The sequence below is a fragment of the Carettochelys insculpta genome, chromosome 2 (assembly GCF_033958435.1).
Source record: "Carettochelys insculpta isolate YL-2023 chromosome 2, ASM3395843v1, whole genome shotgun sequence".
Classification (NCBI taxonomy): Eukaryota; Metazoa; Chordata; order Testudines; family Carettochelyidae; genus Carettochelys; species Carettochelys insculpta.
Genome location: NC_134138.1, coordinates 12,416,297 through 12,440,443, shown reverse-complemented (window position 1 = coordinate 12,440,443; position 24,147 = coordinate 12,416,297). Strand labels below are relative to the sequence as shown.

General features: G+C 42.5%; 1 protein-coding gene across 8 annotated transcripts in view; it reads right to left on the bottom strand.

Annotated features, from left to right (window-relative positions):
* The window catches only part of PTK2 (protein tyrosine kinase 2), a 418,848-nt gene that overhangs the window by 380,267 nt on the left and 14,434 nt on the right, over positions 1 to 24,147 (bottom strand). For 7 of the 8 annotated variants that reach the window (XM_074986600.1, XM_074986607.1, XM_074986605.1 and 4 more), the window contains exon 2: positions 7,735 to 7,792. The gene's annotated coding sequence lies outside the window, so the exon portion shown is untranslated. Of the gene's footprint in view, positions 1 to 7,555; positions 7,605 to 7,734; positions 7,793 to 24,147 lie in introns of all 8 variants that reach the window. The other variant, XM_074986603.1, reaches the window with a different exon arrangement.

Below are 24,147 nucleotides of genomic sequence, written 5' to 3'. Positions count from 1 at the left end.
GCCATCCAGTTATTGAGCCATTAACCACTACTCATTGGGCCCGATCTTCAAGCCAGCTTTCCATCCATCATATAGTCCATGGACCCAATCCACATTTCCTCAACTTATGGGCAAGAATGTTGCGGGAGACTGTATCAAAAGCTTTGCTGAAGTCAAGGTATATCACATCCACTGACTTCCCCACGTCCACAGAGCCTGTTACATCATCATAGAAGCTAATCAGATTGGTCAGGCACGACTTGCCCTGGGTAAATCCATGCTGACTACTTTTGATCACCTTCCCCTCTTCCAAGTGCTCCAAAATAGATTCCTTGAGGAGCCCCTCCATTATTTTCCCAGGGATTGAGGTAAGGCTGACAGGTCTATAATTCTCTGGATTGTCCTTCATAAGAACAAGGTTAAAAATTGTATTTATTAAAAGTCAAATTTATCTTGTAGTGTAGACACAGCCTAAGTGATTTGCCTAGCATCACATAGGAATTCTGTTACAGAGGAAGGGATGAAATCCAGTTCTCTGAAGAAGAATTCACCTGCTTTACTCATGAGGCTGTCCATGCTCTTTCTGCAATCCCCTGCCCTGTTCATTACACACTTTCCAAATTGTGCAACAAATGATACAGGGGACCAGAAGACATACCATTCACTACACAGTCCTACTCTATCCCCCAAGCAAGTATGTCTGTCCTGTGCACACAAACAACAGTAATCATGGGGAAAAGATACCATGTGCTCATATAATTAAACACACAGTCTCATAATGCTTATGCACCAGGAGGTAAATTAAGGCTGTAATGTGCAACCAATTCTGGCACTTCCTAACATTTGAGAGCTTAATTTTGCAATCTTAATAGTATTCTTTTAATGTAGTTTTGTGTGTGTAGTAAAGCAGTACAGCATGTTAAATCCATCACATATATTGTATCACCTGATATCTGGGTATAAAGCACAAATAAAAATGGGAAGGTGCAAAAAGTTGGGCAGTAATTAAATTCACACTCCATTCCCCCAAATTGCTAACTGACCAAATCTACTTCCAGTCCTACTTCCAGATGATAAACATATTTAAAAAATATACTGTGGCTAGATAAGAATTGCCTCGAGAAAGTTCTGTTGCCTGTGTTTTACAGGAGACCATACTAGATGATTCCAATGGTTCATTCTGGACTGGGAATCTATGACTGTCTTTTCTTATTTGTCATGGTGCTATACTTTACAATGTTGTCAATAATGCAGCTGAATGAAACTTTATGTTAAAGTCTTATCCAAGAAGGTGCACTGAACTGCAAAATATTCACCAAACTAATAAATATATAGTTGTCATGGTTTTGCCAGGATATGACTCACTTCAGTGTCTTATATACAAAGTACAGATGGCTGCAGACCAAAAAGCACACTTGTACATGACATCAACAGCTCTTAATTTTAAAATGTCATCTGAAATTAAAGGAAACAATCAAATCAACCTAAATGCAGACAGTTCCCATCTATGCTTTTTACATGTGATAAGCAAATTTTGAGATCAACTGGTTGTCTTTCTATTGAGACAGACAATTTCAGGTTCTGACTTTTCTGGGTTTTCCATGCTACTGCTGAAGACAATGTAAACCCCCAATGAGCAGCAGGAATTGCATTATCTTCATGATTGTCGATGTCAGGGATATCAAGTGAAACATGAAAGACATGGGCCTGAACTCAAGTTCTGGCAGGTAAGGGATCACTGATGTTATAAAAACAATGCAAACTTTTCAAAAAAAATGGAGGTATGCCAATTACCAGAAGTATCAATTACCATCTTGAAACCCCAAGCCTTGAATTCCCAAGCCTTGCCAGCTGACAATGACTCAGCTCTTAAGCAGCTAAAAGAATCTTTAATATACACCTGCCAACAATTTCTCCTCACTGTGAATATAAAAATTTAAGACAGACTGAAAATCTGAGGCATGGTCAAATAAACAAAGTTTACTACGAAAATGTAAACACAATATGATCCTGATCCATAATACAAATAAATAATACTTTAACATTGCATTGATCAGATCTGACCTAAGGAAGGAAGGACAGTGAAGAAGAAAGAGGATATTGGAGGCCATATTATGTAACCTTGGGGTGCAAGCTACTTAATTCAGGACTCAAATACTGCACAGGAGACTGAAACTTGGTTTCAAGCAGCCAGGATGGCACTTTAGTGTTTTATTGTTTGAACCAATTACAAAGCTTCAGGTTCTTGAATAAAATGATAAAACTGAAGATTGCTATAAAACTTGAACTTTACAATCTTTAACTTGCATGAAAAAAAAATTAGTAAAACCAACTGTAATCATACCAAGCCATTAATCTATTCATAGCTATGCAACAGGTTAGTACAGTAAATCCCTGATATTCATGATTTTTACTTGTGCTTAATCTCCCCCAGCTGGGGGAAACCTGGGAGAAGCTGCTCTGCTGTGGCTGTCTGCCCACGCAGCTCCCCCAGTTGGGGAAAGCCAGGTGGACAGACAGCTGAGCCACCATGGTTTCTCTCTGGTTTCTCTCAGCTGGTGGAAGCTGCACTGCTGTGGCTGTCTGCCCGCCTGGCTTCCCGCAGCTGGGGGAAGCCACGAGAAGCCGCGCTTAGCTCCCAGAGTGGCGGGGAGCTGGGAACCAGGCTGAAGCCAATGCTGGTCAGTTTTCTGGCTCCCAGGAGCCAGGCTGCCACTTGGTTCCCAGCTCCCTGCCACTCTGGAAGCCAGGACACTGACCAGCATTGGTGTGCTGGTCAGTTTCCCGACTCCTGCAAGCCCAGGGGAGGCAGGAACCCAGGGCAGCCTGGTTCTTGGGTTTCCCCCCCAAACTTGTACAAAATTTGAGTTACGTAAGGGTGCACAGGAGCACAACCCTCACATAACTCAGGGGTCTATTGTACAGATAAAAACAGCACACTGGAAGTAAGGAAAAGAGTGAGTGGGAAAAAAGGGAAAGTAAGTATTCAACTTAGAGTTTAGAAGTAAAAAGTGACTAATGAGCATCCCTAAAATCCTTAGGGAAGAAATTTTTAAAAAAGTTAGTGTGCAAAAGAAAACAGTCAAACAGTGCAACTTATTTGGGTAGTGATGAGACGTGAACCAACGTTAGGTGACCTTTACTGGCAAGTAAAGGTTTACAGTCCAACAGTACCACAGATACATTCTGAAGGGCTTTACAAGATGAAAGAGGATACTTTGAGCTTCATCTGAAAAGTAACTTGCAGTGTTTCAGAGACAGAGATGCAGTTACATTTCTGCTACATCCAGAATGCTAACAGGAGTATTTTGTACCTGCTGATGTGTATTAAGCAAGACTGCTGCAAGGAGAAAAGTACAGCAGTCTAAACTGCCAAAATAATGGCATGTATTGCATCAGCAAGAGAGGTGAAGAAGAAGTGCTCTGGCAGGATTCCTAAACTGTCCGCAGAAAGATTTTTTTACAGTTCAAAGCATGAGTGATGTGAACCTTGCTGGAATCTGATCTCCAAAGATACTGTAACAAAAACTCACATAGCCATGACAGCTGGGGGCTGGACTTGATGACTTCTTGAGGTCCCCTCCAAGTTCTAGTATTCTATGATCCTATGACAGAGCATTAAGATGTGGGCAACAAAAATGAGTACTTCCCATAGTTCTGCTTTGAATATAATCAACTGAACAAAAATCCCAAACATCCAAGTGTAACAGTAGCCAGTGATTTTAGAATATTGCTCATTTATTGTGTGATGTTATAATTAAGGTTAAAATTTTGTCACAGGTATTTTTAGTAAAAAGTCATGGACTGATAATAAGCAATAAAGAAAAAAAAAAAAATCACTAAAGCCCATGACCTGCCCTTACGTTTTACTACAACTATCCATGACAAAATAGGGAGTTGCTGGACAGCTGAAGGATCAGCTTAGTGCTTGAGGGTCCCCCTCCACCCCAAATTGGAACTGCCCATGGGAGCCAGAGGCTGTGGGAGTCCCCCTGCCACTTGCTGCAGTTAGGGACTGCAAGAGCTTCCTGCTGCACATGGAAGCTCAGGGGCCCTGCTACCTACCTGCAGCTCCCTGCCCTCACAGGAAGCAGTGGGACCCTGAAGCCCCCAGTCACTGCGGGTAGAAGTTAGAGGTTTTTGGAAATCACAGTCTGTGACCTCTGTCAAAATCATAGCCTTGGCTGCTTAACTGACCTATTACATGTAATCATATGCTAAACAGAGTTCATTTGTAGAATGACAGAAGTGTAAAATTAATCAGTAGTCAGATGCAATAAGTATCCATTAGGTAACTAAGTAAGGAGGGCTGACACCCAAGGCCTGCAGGCTGAGATCTGTAAGATTTTAATTTAACTATATGACAAATGCTTGAAATAGTTAACTCTATGGCATAAGATTATAGGAAAGATGTACTAAGTGGTGATACTGTGAGAAACAAACAGTAATCTTTTTGCTTATAACATACTCAGTAGTCACATTATTCCAACATGTGGGTTCTCAAATTTCATTGCACCAGAAACCCTTCAGACTACAAAAGTTACTATATGACCGAAGGGGGTGGTACGGGAGGACTGAAATTTGAGTCCACCAAACCACACGTGCAGAAGGTGGAGCGGGAGTGGAACCCCAAGGACTTCAGGCCCTATGCTGTGGTCTGGGCAACACTACCTATAATCTTTAACATCTGTGAGTGGAACACAGTTTTTATGTGCACTGAGTCATGTGCAAATGTGCACCATGAGTAGAAACAAAAAGCCTAGCTGTAAGCACTCCGCTGTGTGGCATTTGAATCTCTCCCAAGTGGCCACGCAAGTGTTCAGCTTACAGAGAACAGTGGTCAGGATTGTTAGAACAAAATTTGTATAATGAGGATGCTGAAAGCCCCTGAACCAAACTGTCAACCTTTTATATGATAGAAACCACTTCAAGCCAGGTGATATTGCAGGAACTGCCACCTAGGTCTGAAGCTCTCAGACTTCAGCTTCAGCTCTGAGCCCCAACAAACCTAAGTCAGTCCTGGCAACTCCATTATCTACTCTGGGGTCCCAAATCACAGTTTAAAAATCACTGAATAGTAACAGAGTGAGCCGTGCTAGTCTATACACTATCAAAACAAAAAGCAGTCAAGTAGCACTTTAAAGACTAGCAAAATAGTTTATTAGGTGAGCTTTCGTGGGACAGACCCACTTCTTCAGACCATAGCCAGACCAGAACAGACTCAATATTTAAGACACAGAGAACCAAAAACAGTAAGCAAGGAGGACAAATCAGAAAAAGATAATCAAGGTGAGCAAATCAGAGAGTGGAGGGGTGGGGGGGAAAGATCAAGAATTAGATTGAGTTAAGTATGCAGACGAGCCCCTATAGTGACTCAAAGTTCACACCCCGATTTAAACCATGTGTTAATGTTCTGAATTTGAATATAAATGTCAATCTGTCCGTTTCCCTTTCTACAAAGGAGCAATAATTTCTTTTCAGTAACACACATACCTTGAGGTCATTGACAGAATGGCCCATTCCATTAAAATGTTGGCTAACTGGTTTGTCGATCTGGAGTGTTTTAATGTCTGTTTTGTGCCCGTTGACCCTTTGTCTAAGGGAGTTAGAAGTCTGTCCAATATACAAAGCATCTGGGCATTGTTGGCACATGATGGCATATATGATGTTAGTAGAGGAGCATGAGAAAGTGCCCATGATTCTGTGAGTAACCTGGTTAGGTCCAGTGATGGTATTTCCAGAGAAGATATGTGGACAAAGCTGGCGGCGGGCTTTGCTGCAGGGAAAGGTTCCAGGACTGGTGTTCCTGGGGTATAGACTGTGGCTGTTAGTAAGGAACTATTTTGCTAGTCTTTAAAGTGCTACTTGACAGCTTTTTGTTTTAAAAATCACTGTAACACATGCACTACCACCTGCAGGGTATGAGGTACAGACAGAATCATATTATTAAAAAAAAAAAGTGTGAGTAGAATGGGAAAACTGAACTCCCTACTGGAAATTCCAGCAAGAACCATCCTTCTATTGGTGATCAAATGGCAAGGCAGATCATCAGACTTTGCTAATATTGTTAAAGATGTGAATATAACTATTTGAAACTTGCATGTAAGTCTTTACAGAATTTCTATATGCTTGGGTAAGCATAAACTTTAATTGTAAATTTAATAAAATTTGCAAAACAGACTGGCCCTTCTACTTCTAAGTGCATGTGCTCACTCTATTTGGGTCTTTATGTGGTCCTAGAGAGCCTAAATCTGAAGAAATTAGCATAGGGGAGTTTCACTTTGTTGAGATTGAAACTAGAGATGCAACAGCCAAAGTAATGCTCATGTAACAAAAATTAATTTGAAACAAACAAGTCAGTAAAGGAAACAGAAGTCAGAAAAATATCAGTCAAAATATAACCATGCAGTGATGGATTAAAGCTCTTACAGAAAGCCCAGATGGACTAAAAATGTGACCAAACAGGCCTCATGGCATAAAGAGCAGTAGAGGAGCTGAACACAGACTATACACATCCTGAATGTTTGTGATTTGGTAGAGTGAATGTAGAGCAACTACAGTTTTTTCTGAGACCACAGAAAGCACAATATGTCTACAGAGGGTTTTTTAAATTCTCTGTTAGCACAGTGTCATTCTGATTATACAGTGTTCAGCTCAGCAGCTCGGAATAGAAGCAGCTACAAAGCATTGTAGGTAAGATAAGATCTTACAAATACCCCCTCACACATGCTGTCCATGCAACAGATTGAGTTTAGCAATCTGTGTGCCCATAACACTGGCAGCAAGACTGCAATAGTAATGTCACAAAGGTGCCACCTCTTTACAGGTCCCTGTTAAAAATAAAAAACTTTGATGGAGATCATTTATAATTTTAGGGCACAGTATGAGCAACACAGATACTACTATGAAGAAAATAGCCTCAAAGCACACGATTTCCATTCCTAGTTAAAAGGTCAGCAAGTATAGTCAATTTCACTAAAGCAACAGTAGTGCTACTACTACTATTAAAACCACTTAGCCCTTATACTGCTTTGTCATCAGTAGATCTCAAATGCCTTTTACAGAGGAGGTTAGCATTATTACCTCGCTCTTGGAGAAGGAGAAATACAGGTGCCCAGGAGGTGAAATGACTTTCCCCACAGTCACCCAGCAGATCAGTGGTTGAGCCAGGAATAGAATCCTGCTCTCCCAGGTCCCATTCCAGTGTTCTATTTGCTAGGCTAGAAACCATTAGGAAACACTGCATCTCTTAACCTTAAGGGATGTATATTTTTCTCCAAGTGTGTTGCATCACTCTAAAATGGCTTAATAAATTTTCCTCAACTAAAAAAACCTCTTCAACTAAGCCCAAATACAGAGAATAATCCAAATAAGATTTCCCACCAACGCCACTTTTCAGAGAAGTGAGTGAATGAACACAAGGGTCATGAATAGACAGTTGCATTTATTTATAGCTATAAAATTTGCTTTATAACAACATAATGAAAGGATACATGAGCTCATTCTTATCTAAACTAGATTTATGTCAAAGGGAATCTGGAATGATTCTTGCTACAGATTAACATTAATTGCTTACCACTAGGATCTCAAAAGCCATCTAGCAGCGTTAAGCAGCGCAAATCTGACTAAAAAAAAAAAAAAAAATCAATGGAACTTGTGTTCTCTTGAGGCCCTCGGGTGCTTTAGAATCTCTCAGCCTAAACAGTTTTACCCAACATTCGTAAAACCCAGTAAAGAAATGGACATTCCTCATACCTTATGCAGATGTTCCAGCTCTCAGTAGTAGGTACTTGCTAAGGATGAGATGGAAAGTCTGCAATGATAATTTAGATTGATTAGGATCCTTTTTTGACATACAAACATTAAGATTAGTCACATACTTGAAATACAAGAAAAGCAAATACAGTAGTTTAACAGTGACCCCAGCAACCTTAATTCACAATAATTTTCCAAACAATTGGACATTATTATCTTGTATTATGCTGACTCGTGATGGAAGTGCATCCTTTATAGAATGGTGGAGTGTGCTGTTGACGGTACTGTAGCTGACGCAAAGGTGGTAAAAAAGAATGCTGGAGATTTTCCCTTTATTTTCACATGTGAGATTTTGGATAGATGGGTCCTGATGAAACCTAAACGATCAAAAGCAGAGGTTCTAAACCTCTCTCCTTCTGAGCCCTCCCCAACATGATATAAGAACTCCACAGCCAGCATTACAAGGTAGCAAGCAGGGAAATTACCTGGAGCCCCATAAAAAATACTGTGAAGGGGGGGGGGGTCATGCCATGGGGCCCCCTTTTTCCCCAATCCGTCACACTGACATGGCTATAAGGAATGGCGTTTTCATTCACAGAGCAGCAAGCAGGGAGCCCTCAGCTCAAATGGTGCTTTTGTAAGACAGTGGTACATACGGCCCTGGAGGTACCCAAACCAAGAGATACATCAACTCATGTAGGCATTTTCTTAATTTTATAATAAACTACATAACACATACTAGCAAAGTCAGCACAAACTAAAATTTCATCCAATGACTAATTTACACTGCTCTATGTACTATCCACTGAAACATAAGTACAACAGTTATATTCCAACTGATTCATAATTATGTGATACAAATGAGAAAATAAGCATTTTTCCAGTAATACTCTGCTATGAGACTTTTGCATTTTTTGTTGCATTTTGTAAGCATGCAGTTTGTAAGTGAGGTGAAATTTGGAGGCATGACAGATAAATCAGCCTCCTGAAACAGGTATAATCTGTAAGAGTTGAGATCCACTCTCATAAGGCAATAAAGTACTAGACTGAGGTCAAAATGGAATAGGACGCTTTCCTGGAAAACAAATTTCCAAGACCCCTGAGGAACCACACTGTTGATGTCCCTTTTTCATTTTGACCAGAATTTTGTATAATAGAGGAGTTGGTAGGCAGGTATACAATAGACCCAGCAACCAATGAAGCTGAAAGACATTCCCCCAGGGCTCAGTGAAACAGTGTGGTGCTGACCCAAAAGTGAGTACATTATCTTGTTTATCTTGGGCGTACTCTGTTGCTAAAATATGTGGTATAATACGCTAGAGCCTATTTCCTACTTGTGATCTTGGAAGAAGTGACTGCTGAGTGTATGTGCAATCACTTCTGAAATCCCGGAAGACAGATTTTTGCAATGAAGATCTGATTGTGTATGCACCAATTCTAAAGCTTGAGAATCTCAGCGCAGCCCCTGGTTTAACATCAACTCTTGCCTGTTGACATACAATATTTATTATAGTAATAGTAGCATCCTTCAGTCTACGTAGACTATGGATCGCGCCCTTCACAGTTCCATTTGGCATCCTCATTTGCAGCGTCGGCTGTGACTGTGAAGACCCACACGAGAGTGACAGTCCTTGCTGCATCTGTTGCATATGTAATGGGTGTCTGGCAGGTCCTTGCTGTGCTTTCCATGGGCTCGCTTCTCCTTTGCTAGCTGTGTGATCCTCAACTCACCCTTCTGAAGGCCCTTGTATAGTTCCTGCCTCCATCTGCTGCGATCGTCTGCCAGCTGCTCCCAGCTGTCTGCTTGATGTCTACTTCCCTGAGGTCTCTCTTGCAAACATCTCTGAAGCGCAGCTGGGGGCGTCCGGGAGGTCTTTTGCCAGAGGCTAGCTCACCATACAGGATGTCTTTTGGGATCCTTCCATTGTTCATCCTGTGGACGTGGCCAAGCCAGCGGAGCCGACGCTGCCTGAGGAGGGTGTGCATAGCTGGGATTCCAGCTTGCTCAAGGACGGTAGTGTTGGTCACTCTGTCCTTCCATGATATTCCAAGGATGCGCCTGAGGCAGCGCAAGTGGAAGACATTCAGCCTCTTTTCCTGGCGGGCGTACAGGGTCCAAGTCTCGCTGCCATAAAGGAGGGTGCTGAGGATGCAGGCTCTGTAGACTTGCATTTTGGTGTGAGTGTACAGCTTGTTATTATTCCACACTCTCTTGCTGAGTCTGGACAGAGTTGTGGCTGCTTTACCGATCCTCCTATTTAGCTCAGTCTCCAAGGACAGGGTGTCAGTGACAGTGGACCCAAGGTAAACGAACTCGTGGACAACCTCTAACGTATAGTTGTCAATGCTGATTGATGGAGAAACAGCAACGTCCTGAGCGAGTACATTTGTCTTCTTTAGGCTGATGGAGAGCTCAAAGTCCTTGCACGCTTTGACCAACTGATCCAGCAGCTTCTGAAGCTGGTCTTCTGTGTGTGACACGAGAGCAGCGTCATCCGTGAACAGCATCTCTCTGATGAGGACTTCCCGCACCTTAGATTTAGCTTTCAGCCTTGCAAGATTAAACAGTTTCCCGTCAGATCTTGTGTGCAAAAAGATGCCCTCTGTTGACGATCCAACGGCGTGTTTAAGGAGGAGTGCGAAGAAGATCCCGAACAGTGTCGCAGCAAGGACACATCCTTGTTTGACGCTGCTCCTGATGCTGAAAGCATCCGATAATGTGCCATCGTGTTGGACGGTTCCTCATGTCTTCGTGGAAAGACTGGATCATCTGGAGTAACCGTGGCGGACATCCTATCTTGTGGAGCAATTTGAACAGTCCATCCCTGCTGACCAAGTCGAAGGCCTTTGTTAGGTCGATGAAGGCAATATAGAGTGGCTTCCTCTGCTCCCTGCATGTCTGCTGCAGCTGCCTCAGAGAGAAGACCATGTCAACGGTAGATCTCTCTGCACGTGATTCAGGATACACCCTCTCAGCAATCTTCTGGAGTCTGCCGAGGATGACGCGAGTGAACAGTTTACCAGTGATGCTTAGGAGGGAGATTCCACGGTAATTGTTGCAGTCGCTTCTGTCTCCTTTGTTCTTATACAAGGTTATGATGTTAGCATTGCGCATGTCCTGTGGAACCTCTCCCTCTCTCCAGCACAGGCACAGTAGCTCATGTAGGGGGTCCAGGAGAGTGTCCGTGGTACACCTGATTACCTCTGGTGGTATACCATCCTGGCCAGGGGCCTTTCCTACTGCAATGTTGTCAATGGCTTTCTTCAGTTCATCCACAGTTGGTTCCTGGTCCAGTTCGTCCATTACTGGTAAGACTTCGATGGCATTGAGGGCTGAGTCGACCACAATGTTCTCGCATGAGTACAGCTCAGAGTAGTGCTCAACCCAGCACTCCATCTGTTTGGCTTTGTTAGTGATTACTTCACCAGATTTGGATTTCAGAGGTGTCATCTTCTTCTGGGTGCGTCCTAATGCCTTCCTGATGCTCTCGTACATTCCCCTGAGGTTACCGAAGTCAGCACTGGTCTGGATGCTGCTGCATAGCTTGAGCCAGTAGTTGTTGGCACAGCGCCTGGCCGTCGGCTGTACTGTTTTTATGGCTGCTCTGAGTGCTTGCAGGGTATTCTGGCTTGGAGAACGTTTGTACTCCAGGAGCGCAGCACGCTTATTTTCGATAGGTGGAATCATCTCATCGGAGTTAGCTTCGTACCAGTCATTTGTGTTTCTAGCTCTTCTTCCAAACACCGACAAGGCCGTGTTGTACATTATATCCCTCAGATGCTGCCATCTGGATGTCACATCGGCACCCTCAGGGTTGCTGTGCAGATTCTCCTCCAGGGTCTCTCTGAACTTTTCAGCTCTCTCTGAGTTAGCCATCTTTCTGGCATTGATGCGGGGCCCTGCAGTTGGTTTAGAGCAGTGCAGCTTCTTGGGAATCACCTTGAGTTTGGAGCAAACTAACGAGTGATCCGTATCCCAGTCAGCACTATGACAGCTGCGTGTCAGAAGGACACTTTTGAGGTTATCACGTCTAGCGATGACCACGTCTAGTTGATGCCAGTGTTTTGAGCGTGGGTGTCTCCATGACACTCTGTGCTGTAGGCTGGTTTGGAAAAATGTGTTTGTGACGCACAGATTGTGGTATGTGCAAAGTTCGAGAAGACGCTGACCATTTTCATTCATTCTTGCCACACCAAAGTGGCCTAAGCAGGAAGGCCACGAGTCACGATCGGCTCCAACTCTTGCACTGAAGTCACCCAGAACGTACAGTTGTTCGCGAGCAGGTATTTGCGCTATGGCAGCACTAAGCACGTCATAAAGCTTGTCTTTTACTTCCGGTGCGGCGTACAGGGTTGGGGCTTGCCCCTGATGGTAGTAGAAACTGAAGACAGTAACATCAGACTGCTCTGAGTTCCAGGAAATTGATGTGGGGCACAGTACGATGAACTTTCCACTAACTAAAGGCTTTCTTTACACAAGTGGGCATGGCACATAAGTTTAAACTGTGTTTGGTAAAGGAACAGTCCTAAGCCAACCCTAAAGGCAGCGTATTCAGAGTCCTGTGTGATCTGTGACAAAGGTACTAGATGCCATGTGCCCCAACAATTGAACACAGTTCTTGACTGGTGTTTGGGGCCTGATCTGGATATTATTGTACATGATGAAATTGGCCACATACCTTGCTGCTACTGAATTAAGAAAACCACTTTTGAATTCTAAGTCTTGCCCAGGGATCAAAACGGATTTCTGAATGCTCAATTGCAGGTCCAAATTTAGGAAGAGACCTTTGACTTTAGAAGTTGCCATAAAGTCAGCTCCGTGGTCTAGCTCTGTCAGCAGAAACTTATTCTGGTAAAAGAAAGAATATTAAGTATCTTTCCTGCAGATCCATGCTGCTAGTGCTGACATGACTTTCTAACAGAACTGTGGGGGAGGGGCAGCAGATGAGGCTGAAAGGCAGCACCTTACTCTCAGAGTGGTTTTGGCCAACAGTAAAATGCGGGAATTGCTTGAGATAGGTGGAGAGCAATGTGAAAATATGCATCTTGAGGTTAAGATCCGAGTACCAATTCTTTTCAACCAGTGGAAAAAAATTATCATTTCACCATGGATATAGAGAGAGGGGCAATATGATATTTTATGTTACTATATATTCCTTTCTTATTGATTCTCAACATATCGTTCACCTTTTTGACTGTCGCTGCATAATGAGTGGATGTTTTCAGAGAATTAGCCAGAAGGACTGAAAGGTCTCTTTCTTGAGCGGTAACAGCTAATTTAGACCTCATTGTTTTATATGAAGCATTGTGTTTACATTTTCCAATATTCATTACTTTGCATTTATCAACATTAAATTTCATCTGCTTTTTTTTGCCCACTCACCCAGTTGCGAGAGATCTTTTTTCAGCTCTTAATAGTCTGCCTGGGACTTAACTAGCTTGACTAATTTTGTATCATCTGCAAATTTCACCATCTCACTGCATATACCCTTTTCAAGGTAATTTATGAAAATGTTGAACAGGACTGGTCCAAGAACCAGCATCAAGGGGACACCACTAGTTACCTCCACGCTGAAGACTGATCACTGACATTTACCCTTTGTTCCCTATCTTTTAACCAGTTACCAATCCATTAGAGAGAACTTTCCCTCTTAAGTCAGCTGCCATGGGTTGCTTAAGAGACTTTGGTAAAGGGCCTTGTTAAAGGCTTTCTGGAAATATATGCTTTTTGACACCCCCCACCTCCCCCACAAAGAGTTCTAATGGATTGGTGAAACATGGTTTCCATTTACAAAAAAGACTCTGCCCTAACAAACTTTGTTCACCTATGTGTTTGAAAACATTGCTCTTTGCTACAGTTTCAACTAGTTTGCTTGGTACTTCAGTAAGACTTACTGAAGTAAGGCTTACTGGCCTGTGATTGTCAGGATCCCCTGTGGGCTTTTTTAAAAACTGGTATCACATTAACCATCTTCCAATCACTTCACACAAAAGTTGATTTAAATAAGTTACAGACTACAGTTAGTAGTTCTGAAATTTCAGATGTGAATTGCTTCAGAACTCTTGTGTGAATACCACCTGGTCCTGATGACTTATTACTGTTTATCAGTTGGTTCCAAAATTTCCTCTAATGACACCACAATCAAGAACAGTTCCTCGGATCTGTCACCTAAAAAGAATGGCTCAGGTTTGGGAATCTCCCTCACATCCTCAGCCAGGAAGAGGAATGTAAATAATTCATTCAGTTTCTCCAAAATGGACTTATCCTTGAGTGCTCCTTTAGTATCTTGATTGCCCAGTGGCTCCACTGCTTTTTTCAAAGGCTTCTTGCTTCTAATGTATATCACAGGATCCCACGTTTTATGGAAACTGGCCTATGAATATGCATAACTTGAAGATCATCTACGCAAAATAGGTCACATAACATTTTTAAAGTCACAGTCTGCTGGATCTTTACCAGGAGAGTGTGGACACTGAATAAAGGGTTCCTACCTTGGGGGAAAACTGTTTAAGGAATGGAAAGCAATCAGGTTATTAGAGTCTTCAGCTGGCTTTTGAAACTGCCTCCCCACACTAAAAGAATACACATGAAGAGGCCTAGAAACAAAGTACTGCAGCAGAAAGGGTGAAGGAAAAGCTGCTGGGCATATCTCAGAAAAAGACCAACTCTGGCCTGAGATGAGAAAATTTTAGAGTAAGAATTTGCATGTTAACAAATTTCTTAACGTACAGGGAATTAGCAGGTGTCATTTGATTATTTTGGCTTAGTAACTGACTTTGATCTGTTTTCACCTGCAGTCACTTAAATCCTAATTTTTACACATGAAAAGACCACTTTTGTTTATTATCAAGCCCGGTGTAAACAATTGTTACCTAGGGGGGAGCAACCACCGTGCATATTTCTTTCACTGATAAACAGAGTGTACATCTTTATAAACTTTTGCAGTGTCAATCATTTACACATGACAAGACAGTTATTGGGGGTTAAAATCCCCTTTGGGGGGTTGAGTTCCTGGATGCAGTAAATGGCCTTATACCTGATCTATACCGGAGCTGAGCCGGGTCATCAACTGTGCTTCGCTGCAGGTGGGCAGTAACCCCAACTCTGTGCCTTGGCTGGGGGATATCAGTAGGAGTAGCACAGCAGGAGGGTGCTAGAGAGAGCAGTAAAGGTGAGCATCAGTGGCTTCATCAGCACACTGCGTGAGAACCTCAGAGCAACCCCTATGATTCAACCCCTCAACGTATTTTAAAATGTTTTTGCTATTACTTTTCAGTCTTTGGCTAACTGTTCTTCAAATTCTTTTTTGCCTTTCCTATTTATATTTTTATGCTTTATTTGCCAAAGGTTACGCTCCTTTCTGTTTTCCTCACAAGGATTTAACTTTCACTTTCTAAACAATGCCTTTTTTGCCTCTCACTGCTTCTTTTACTGTTTTGTTTCACCACAGTGGCAGGGGTGTTTTTCTGTTTGTTTTCTTGTATGTTTTTAAATATGGGGTACACATTCAAGTCAAACCTCTATTATCATGTTTTTAAAATGTACATGAATCTTGCAGGGATTTCACTTTTGGCACTGTACATTTTAATTTCTATTTAACTAACACACTCCTGTATGTATTGTTCCACTTTCTGAAATTAAATGCTACAGTGTTGGACTGCTGTGGTGTTTTTCCTGGCTCAGGGATGTTTAAATTTAATTATAGTTTGCTCACTTACCAAGCAGTCCAGCTATATTCATCTCTTGGACCAGATCCTATGCTCTACTTTGGATCTATCGAGAATTGCCTCTTTCGTGGGTTACTAGACCAGTTACTCCAAAAAGCAGTTTTTTGACACCTTAAATGACTATCTGTGCACCCACCCTGAGGAGACATGTATCCAGTCAATACATGGATAGTTTAAATCCCTCATTATTTAGAGTGCCTTTTTATTTTAATATCTTCTCTAACCTCCCTGTGCATTTCAGTCACTATCATCATCCTGGTCAGGCATTCAGAAATCTCCATCTACTTGTGTTGTCTTGTTGTTAAGAGTATGGCACTACGATCCATAGGAAGTCCATAGTTCAGTTTGATTGAGTTAAGATTTTTACCTCCTTTGATTCTATGAAACTCCCCCACCAGCGTAACCTTTTCTGTCCTTCTGATATATTTTGTAACCATGTGTTACTGTGTGTCCCATTGATTCTCCTCATTCCAACCAAGTTTCATTGATGCCTATTATACCAATACCCTAATTTTATCCAAAGTACAGTAGCTCAACCTCTTGTTATTTACACTTCTGGCATTAGTATATAAGCACTTGATCAACTTCTCACTTTTTAAGCTATCATTAGGTGATGTAACTCAATGTGTCTCTTTCATCTGAGTTTCTGATCAGATCCTACCTGTATTTTAACATTTTCCATCCTCCCATTCTTACTAGCATAGAGAGAATCTCCATTAATAAATCCTCCCTTTGGGGATGTGTCTGTCCAAGTCACGTGGTCTTCCACATCTGTTGACTTTCCCCAGCCCTTAGTTTAAAACCTGCTCTACAATCTTTTTAATTTTAAGTGCCAGCAATCTGGTTCCATTTGGGTTTAGATGGAGCCCATATTTCGAGTATAAGCTTCCCCTTCCCATATATTTCCCCAGTTCCTAATAAATCTAACTCCTTTCTCCCATCCACACATTAAGACCCTGCAGCTCCTGTTCAACTCCTCCTCTAGTGGATCAGGAGTAATTTTTTTTTTTTAAAAGACTTGGTCTTCATGAGTAGCCCTGTGATTAGGGTTGATGGGTGCTAAAAGGATTAAGAATTAAAGCCTTGTTAAGAAGCTCTCAGCCTTGACTTCAAGGCCCCTTAGCTCAGCACACACAGTGTCAGCATATGGTATACTATATTATAAAAAGGGAAGGGACCTTCAGAGGTCATTAAGTCCAGTTCCCTGTCCTCTCAGCAGAACCTATCACCATCCTGGACAGATTTGTTTTTTCATTGATTTGCCACAGACCTCTAAATGGCCTCCTCAAAGACTGAACTCACAACCCTGGGTTTAGCAAGCCAGTACTCAAACAACTGAGCTATCCCTCTCCACAAAAACTGACTGGCCCCCCAAACAAACTGACTACACAGTATATTTCTGCCAAGCAGCAAATATACCACAAGTACAGATAAATACACTACAAACTAATCCCAAGAGCCACATTATCGATTCTCCTTCACCTGGGGAGCTCCCTCTCAGAACTCCAGTTAGCTGCTCCTGTTCATTAGTGCTGTGCTTGTAGTCAATCTCTCGCTGTAGTTAATAAACTTGTTTTATTGTTTTGTCTAATCCAGTATGTTTACACTGAAGCATTTGGGAAACTGCATTTGGAATAGCAATGCACTTTATTTTCTGTTACTGAAATTATGGACCTTATGTAAACTTGTATTATCCAGGAGAGGGCTAGGCAGTGGAGTGCACATGCCTGTGAAAAATCTAAGACTGGGAATATGTTAGGGTTATAATGTAGCATAACCAAGATTAGCAAGAGCCAAACTCTTGCTTCCAGGTTGCAGCAAACAGACATTGCTGGGGGTGGCCTATATGCTGGATGCTGTTTGTAAGCAGTGGAGAATGGAGGCAATATCAACAAAGATTCGTAAAGGTTACCTCAGGTTAGAGATTGGGGTGATTCAGCTGCTCTTTAGTGTGGATGGTACCCTCATATTATATTCATAGGGACACTACTCAAAAGATGGAGAAGGATTTGTTTCCTCAAGGTACATGTATGAGCAGAAACAAATGACATTTTAGCTATTTTTTACAAATATGCATAAATAAAACTCATAATAAGCACAGGAGATTTCAGTCCAAAAGGGTAGTTCTTTTTTCAGGAAGTGATTGTAGCACTGTGAAATGAGAGTGGCTTATCACCCATAAGCCACAAGGTAATTAGTGTGACATGACTATACTTCACCTTTAAAACAAGCAACTGCTGATATTTTTTCCATGCTAAACAACATTTTCTATGATTGCTGAAGGTAGCACAACCCTGCCAAGCAAATTAGTAGAACTCCATTCGGTAATACAGTGTTTTAACGTTTCATTTAGTGCACAATTGTGAGAGAAAGAAATTATGAACTTTTCAAAACTGCCCAGTGAACTTTTATTCACTTTAAGTAGGACAGCCCTGTAGACCACAAATATTGCTTGACCTGTAGCTAAAAGGGGGACTTCTTTTACTTTAATTTCAGTTTCTGGACAGTCAGGTAACCAAATACAAAGCTTGAGACCACCCACCTCTATTCACAGTACCCCAAATCTGCTAAAATTATTATTCATAAAGCAGGACAGGGATAAATGTTAAAGTCCTGAAACACTGAAATATGCTGAACAAGGAACACACAGCGTGGCAACTGCTGGATATTCATCTTTTTTGCAGCCTCTCTGTCTGGTCACATGGTATCGATGGGAAACTCCTCCTACCTCTTGAGATTCACACTGATAAAACTCAGCCGCTACATCTACACTACAGCAAGCCCTCAAAAGAAGTTCTTCCAGAAGATCTCTTGTGAAAAGACTTATTTTGAAACAGCACATCCATACTCAAAAAAAGTGGACTGGAAAAAAAAAAAAAAAAAAAAAAAAAAAAAAAATCGATCCACTATTTCAATACAGATTGTCCACACAGTCCCTGTTCTTTCAAAATTATGGGTCAGGGATGGAAAAATCCAGTGCCATGAGGACTACTCTTTCAAAAGAAAGGGTCCCCAGGGTGTCTACACACTTTTTTCTGAAAGAATCTATTGGGAAAAGGAAAATTTTTTGGAAAAAGGAGCTCTTCCTCATCTAGGAGAGAAAAAGTGCCTCCAGAAAAAGTGCTGCTTTCTTCCAATTTAATACTTAAAGAATGCATTTTATGTGTAGACTCTGTGTGGGATTTTTCAAAAGAGCCCTGACTTTTTCAAAAACACTCACTAGCGCAGATGTAGCTAGTTGGTCTTGTCTTCTACAGTATACTCTGTCAAGTCCCGTCTGTCGTTGCTAAGGCAGTGCAACACAGAAACCTTTGCCATTTAGAGAGAACAATTAAGGCAAGGAACTCACACAGTGCTCAAGAGAAAGTGCGTGCGTGCGTGCATGTGTGGGGAAAAAGGGGTGGTTAATATCTGAAGTGGGGAGTTCAAAAAAAGGAGAAAGGAAACTAGCGGGAGAATTCACAAGAGGACCAAGAAACAAAAAAGCAGAGAGAAAACCTGAAGCATGGAGGTAAAAGGAGATACACAACAGGAGAGGAAAGAAAATGTATGTCTACAGAAGACAGCACAGAGAGAAAAAAATGCAGATACAAGATTTAAAAATAGAGAGAGAAAAATATCTTAAATGTAACAGAATACTAAACTGTATTGCAAATATTCATAAAAACTATAAAAAGAACAAAGAGTGAAAGAGAAAACCACACAGTCACAATCCACACATGAAATATCTACCAAAATTAAACAGCCTGAACGTTTATCTTTGAGGTCACAGAAAGCCATACATGTATGCACTCTCCTCCCCTCATATCAAGGCATAAGCATACTTTAAAAACATTTTGCACAGAGTACGTCTCCTGAAACGTTAGCTAAACTAAATACCATTCTCTTCTTTCAAAGCACTGTAAAAAGAGAAATAACACACTCTGAATAACTACTGAGATCTCAGGAGTTTTGAGCACATCTCAGTGTTTCCACAAATACGTATGTGACAAGTACTCCACATAAAGTAAACTCTTTCATATCCAGCATTCTATCATCTGGAACTCTGAAATAACTGGCATTTCTGCCGTAAGTAAATTTTAATTATGTTTTCCATAAGTAAAGAAAATACAGTATAAGTTTAGTGTACAATACTACTGTTACTGGTAAATAAAGGTCTCTATATGCATTTGTTTATTTCTTAATATTTAATCTTGTTTTTTTTAGTGTTGGGCATTGCTAGGTATACCTCTCTATTCTCCAAAATATTTGACTATACGGGGGTCCCAGGGCTGCTGCACGCGAGAGAGTTTACTGTAGTGATGGCAAACTACCATGCTTTCTGCTGGCTTTTACTGACATTTGCCTGTACATGCCCTCAACAAGGAGCTGCCAAAGTTGAATTGGTAGAGAAAGGTGAGAGGGGAAATTGACTAAGATTGCATATGATTCAACAAACTTTCTCATCCTTGTAAGAAAAAGAATGTTTCCATCAACAAAGTGCAGGAGTGTTACACAGATGGTAGGCCAACTTACTGAAGAATGACGACAGAGGTGAAGAGCTGAAGTAGCAAATGATATAGATGACACTTACTTACTCTAGATAGTTAAGTACAAAGCTAATTGCAAAAAGAGTTTCAAAAGAATCTCACAAAACAAGGTGACAGTGTAATTTCATTGGGTGACACCCCTACCCCAGCTTTTCCTGTAAGCTTCCTGGGAGCTCAGGGCTGCCACACATGGAGCTGCCTGGCTGGGGAAGGGCACTCTCCCTCAGCTACAGCAGCAGCTCCCTGCTGCACCTGGGAGAACAAGAGCATGCCTCTCCTAGCCAGTAGGGAGGCAACATGAGGAGGAGGGTCAGTGGACAGGATAAGGAGTTTGGGGACTATGTCTCCCAGCTGGGCTGCAGCAGCTAGGAGAGGAAAAGAGACAAACTAATCCAATTACAGCAGCTTAGCTGCCTGTTAGGAAACCCAGAACTGTCTCCTGAGCTGCCTGCAGTAGGTAGGGGAATAGGAGGTGGTTGAATGCTGGCATTGGTGAGGTGGTGGTTATGGAAGTTTGTTTGTGGTATGTCATTTGACTCCCAGACGGGCTGTAGCTAGCTGCCAGCGCTCTCAGAGGCAGGACTCTCATGCAGCCCCCAGCTGTTCTGTGGCCAGTGGGAGCAGATTCCACAAGCATAGGTAGGGGAGAAAAGTGGTAGGAGGGTGTTGACATCTGTGTGGTTAGATCCTCTGACCAGTCTAGTTCTCAGGCAAAGGCAATCAAGATCCAGTTTTTACATAATAGTTAAAACTGCTAACAAGTGGGGGAAGAGCCAGTAGGAGGGTTCCTTCACCATCAGACTCCATGTCACCTGCCTCACAGTTTGTATAAACTTCACTCAAGGGGCAATCCTCAGAAAAATTCATTTCAAAGGTTTACTGGTCTATAAAGATCAGGGGTTTGAAGCTCAAGTGATAACAGAAACAGATTATATCCAGTATTACTGTATTATAAAATTCAGTAAGTGTTTCTATTCAGGTTGCCCTTTAAGACTCTAGAGTAAATAGATCTCCTCCACTCACACCTTGTTTTTAAATATTAATTGAAAGAGGAAAGTATGAACTCCTGCCTTTTGAACTCCCAATGGTTTCTCACCTTTGAACAAAAAAGTCACTGTACTGAACTAGCTGCATAAATTAAAATGAAGAAAAGATAGGTTGAACCTCTCTAGTCTGGCACTCTGTTGTCCAGCACATAGGAACAAGAGATAAATGAAAAATAATTTTTGATTTCTTGAAAGTAACAATCAAATTCTCATTCTTTGCCTATAATCACATTTAAATTAAGCCCTGAAAATATAAGACACACAGTAACATAAGTTAATAATTTTGAAATAAAACAATTAAATACTTAATCATCTACAGAATGTACGACAGGTTGAACCTCTCATCAGCAACATCTGTAATCCGGCACGATTTTAGCTAACCAGACAAACATTTATCATGGTTGTGGCCAAGTTTCCTGTGATCCCATAAAGTTTGTTTACAGCCACCAGTCCTGGCTGCCAGTGTTCTGTGCTGTTATTTAGCTGTAATTTTCTCCTAAGTGTCTTTTAAGAGCCCAGTAAGCAGTGGAAGTGTTGGTAATGTGTTAAACCAGTGGTTCCCAGATTTTCAGCATCATGCCTCTCTTCTGATTTTTGAGAAACCCTCATGCCCCTGACCTCTTCTTTACCATCAACCAATCCCCACCTTCAACAAAAAATTCAATTCATAATTTGAAATAAATGCAAAAGCTTGATATAAAAATGTTATTTAAAATTTAAAATAAGCACAAAATTTTTCTTGGGCTCTTGTGGCTGCCTGTTGCAGCCCCAGCTAGCTAGCTGCCTGAGCCCCATGCCAGCCTCCAGAGCTGCCTGCACCAGCTGCCCGCCCGTCTGAGACCCACGCTGCCAGAGCCGCCCATGTGAGCACCACTCCGCCAGGGCCAGCCAGTCACCCACTTGCCCACCAGCTGCCGGGGCCAGCCACGGCCCACTGGCCGCCCAAGCCCTGCGCTGCCGGGACCAGCTGCCTGCCCACCAGCCACCCACCCCAGGCGTGGGCCAGCCACCCACCCACCCACGCTGGGGCCAGCTGCCCAAGCCCTGTTCTGCCAGGACCAGCTGCCTGAGCCCCATGAGTCCCGCAAGCTGGCCAGCTGCCCAAGCCCTGCAAACCATCCACCCAAGCCCCTCCCCTGCCCTCCCTGAAAGCCAGACACCCCCAACCCCCAGCTAACCCCATCCTCCTTCTCCTCTCCTCCAACCCCGACTCACTCTCATTTGCAGAAGGCAGCCAGCTCAATGTGGGTCTTTGCCAACTGCCTGCTTTCTGTAACGGCTGCGCTGGGTCACCCATGTAAAATGGCAGGGGCTCAGAGCCGGAAGCAAAACACTGGATCTTTCTTCACGTGGGGGGAATGATGGAGGGGCTGGGTTGCCTCATGCCCCCTTGGAATTTCTTCACGCCCCCCCCCCCAGTTTGGGAAGACGATAGTGACCTCCCATTGTCTGGCAAATTTTCTCTTTCAGCACTGGTCAGGTCCTGAGGGTGCTGGACGAGAGAGGCTCAACCTGCATACGAACATGCACGCCACTCTCCCCCCAGGTCTCTCCCCTCATACTGACTACACTCCAAAATATTTTGTCATGAAAGGATTCAGGTAGCCATCCAACAATGACCTCCATGCAACCTATTCTACCCTCTTATCAGACTTTGATCTCTATAGCTATCAATATTGTAAACCTCAGAAGAAATGAGCTATAATTCAAAAAAACAAACATTGTGTCTTTAAATTGAACACTATGATCTTTTATTGTTGTAATCCATATTCCCCAGGTGCCTTGATCCTTATAATTTGCTGTTGTATCATATGTCTAATGGTTCTGCTCTTACTTCACTCAGGTGAAGGGTTTTTTTTAAAACCACATACTTCAAAGAGAACAAGATGGGGACCTTAGGTTCAAAAGGCTCACGTACAAACCTCTCATTTATCTGCAAAGAGCCACACACATGTACTCTGCTATAGAAAACTAAACTTGACTCATTTAATAGTGCTCGAGGAGTAGGGGAGAGAGCAGTGGGAGACCAGGTCTGAGGATAAATATGAACATTTTTTCCAGCTGTATTTAAAGTTACTTTCATTGTTGTTAGATGGTTCCTCTGTCTTCCTTTAAAACACAGCACTGTAGCTACCAAAGTGTCAACACTGAAAAGGCATGTAGCGCACATAAGCTCCACAGCTGATGTGCTGTAGCTAAACCATCCCCATTGTTCTTGCGTCTCTGGTCATCAGTTTTACTTCTGCTGCCCTCCCCTCAGGTGACCAGCCCTCAGACATGCCTTTTATATTCCTTTGGAATTTTGAAAATCCTCTTCCTGTTTGCTCTGGGATGTGTGACATGCTCTCAAAGCATCCTTCCAGCTGATGATGCCTGTTCCATGCACTATGAAATCACCTACTTGCAGCCATGCCAAGTTACTGGACTTCATCAGCATTTGGGGAGAGGAGGCTGTCCAGATTTAACTGCGTGCAGCTGTATCAATTATGATACCTATAGGCAGATATCAAGAGGCATGAATGAAAGGGACCATGACCAGGACACACTGCAGTGCATGTCAAAATCAAGGAGCTGTGAAACTCCTACCACAAGGTGTGGGCGGTAAATCACTGCTCCAATGCTGCACCCATGAGCTACCAGTTCTACAAAGAGCTGAATGAAATACTTGGGGGCAATCCCAGCTCTGCTTCAAAAACCTCCGTGGATACTTCTGAAACTCAGAGGCCACCCCTGAATGGACCAAACTAGGAGGAAGGAATCCTAGAGGAGGGTGCCAAGAGGAGGGGGACTTAGATCTAGAGGCCAGCTTGGCATTCACAGACGCATTCAGACAACAGCTATTTTCTACCCCGAGAAGGTTAGCCAGTCACAACAGTTGAAGGCTGGGGAAGCACAAAGAGCAAACAGCAGAGGATGCACCTGATAAGTGGATTTAATTTCTGAATGTGCACTGAAGCAAGTTGCTGGGAGAAGCAGGGTCACAGAGATCAGGTGTGGGCCTGTGTGCTGCTAGTCCTGACACAGGGCTAGTCAGACTTGAAACAACTGTTGATGAACTCTCACACTTCACTGTAATTGGCCTCACAGATCTCATGGGAAGGGTCTTGGAA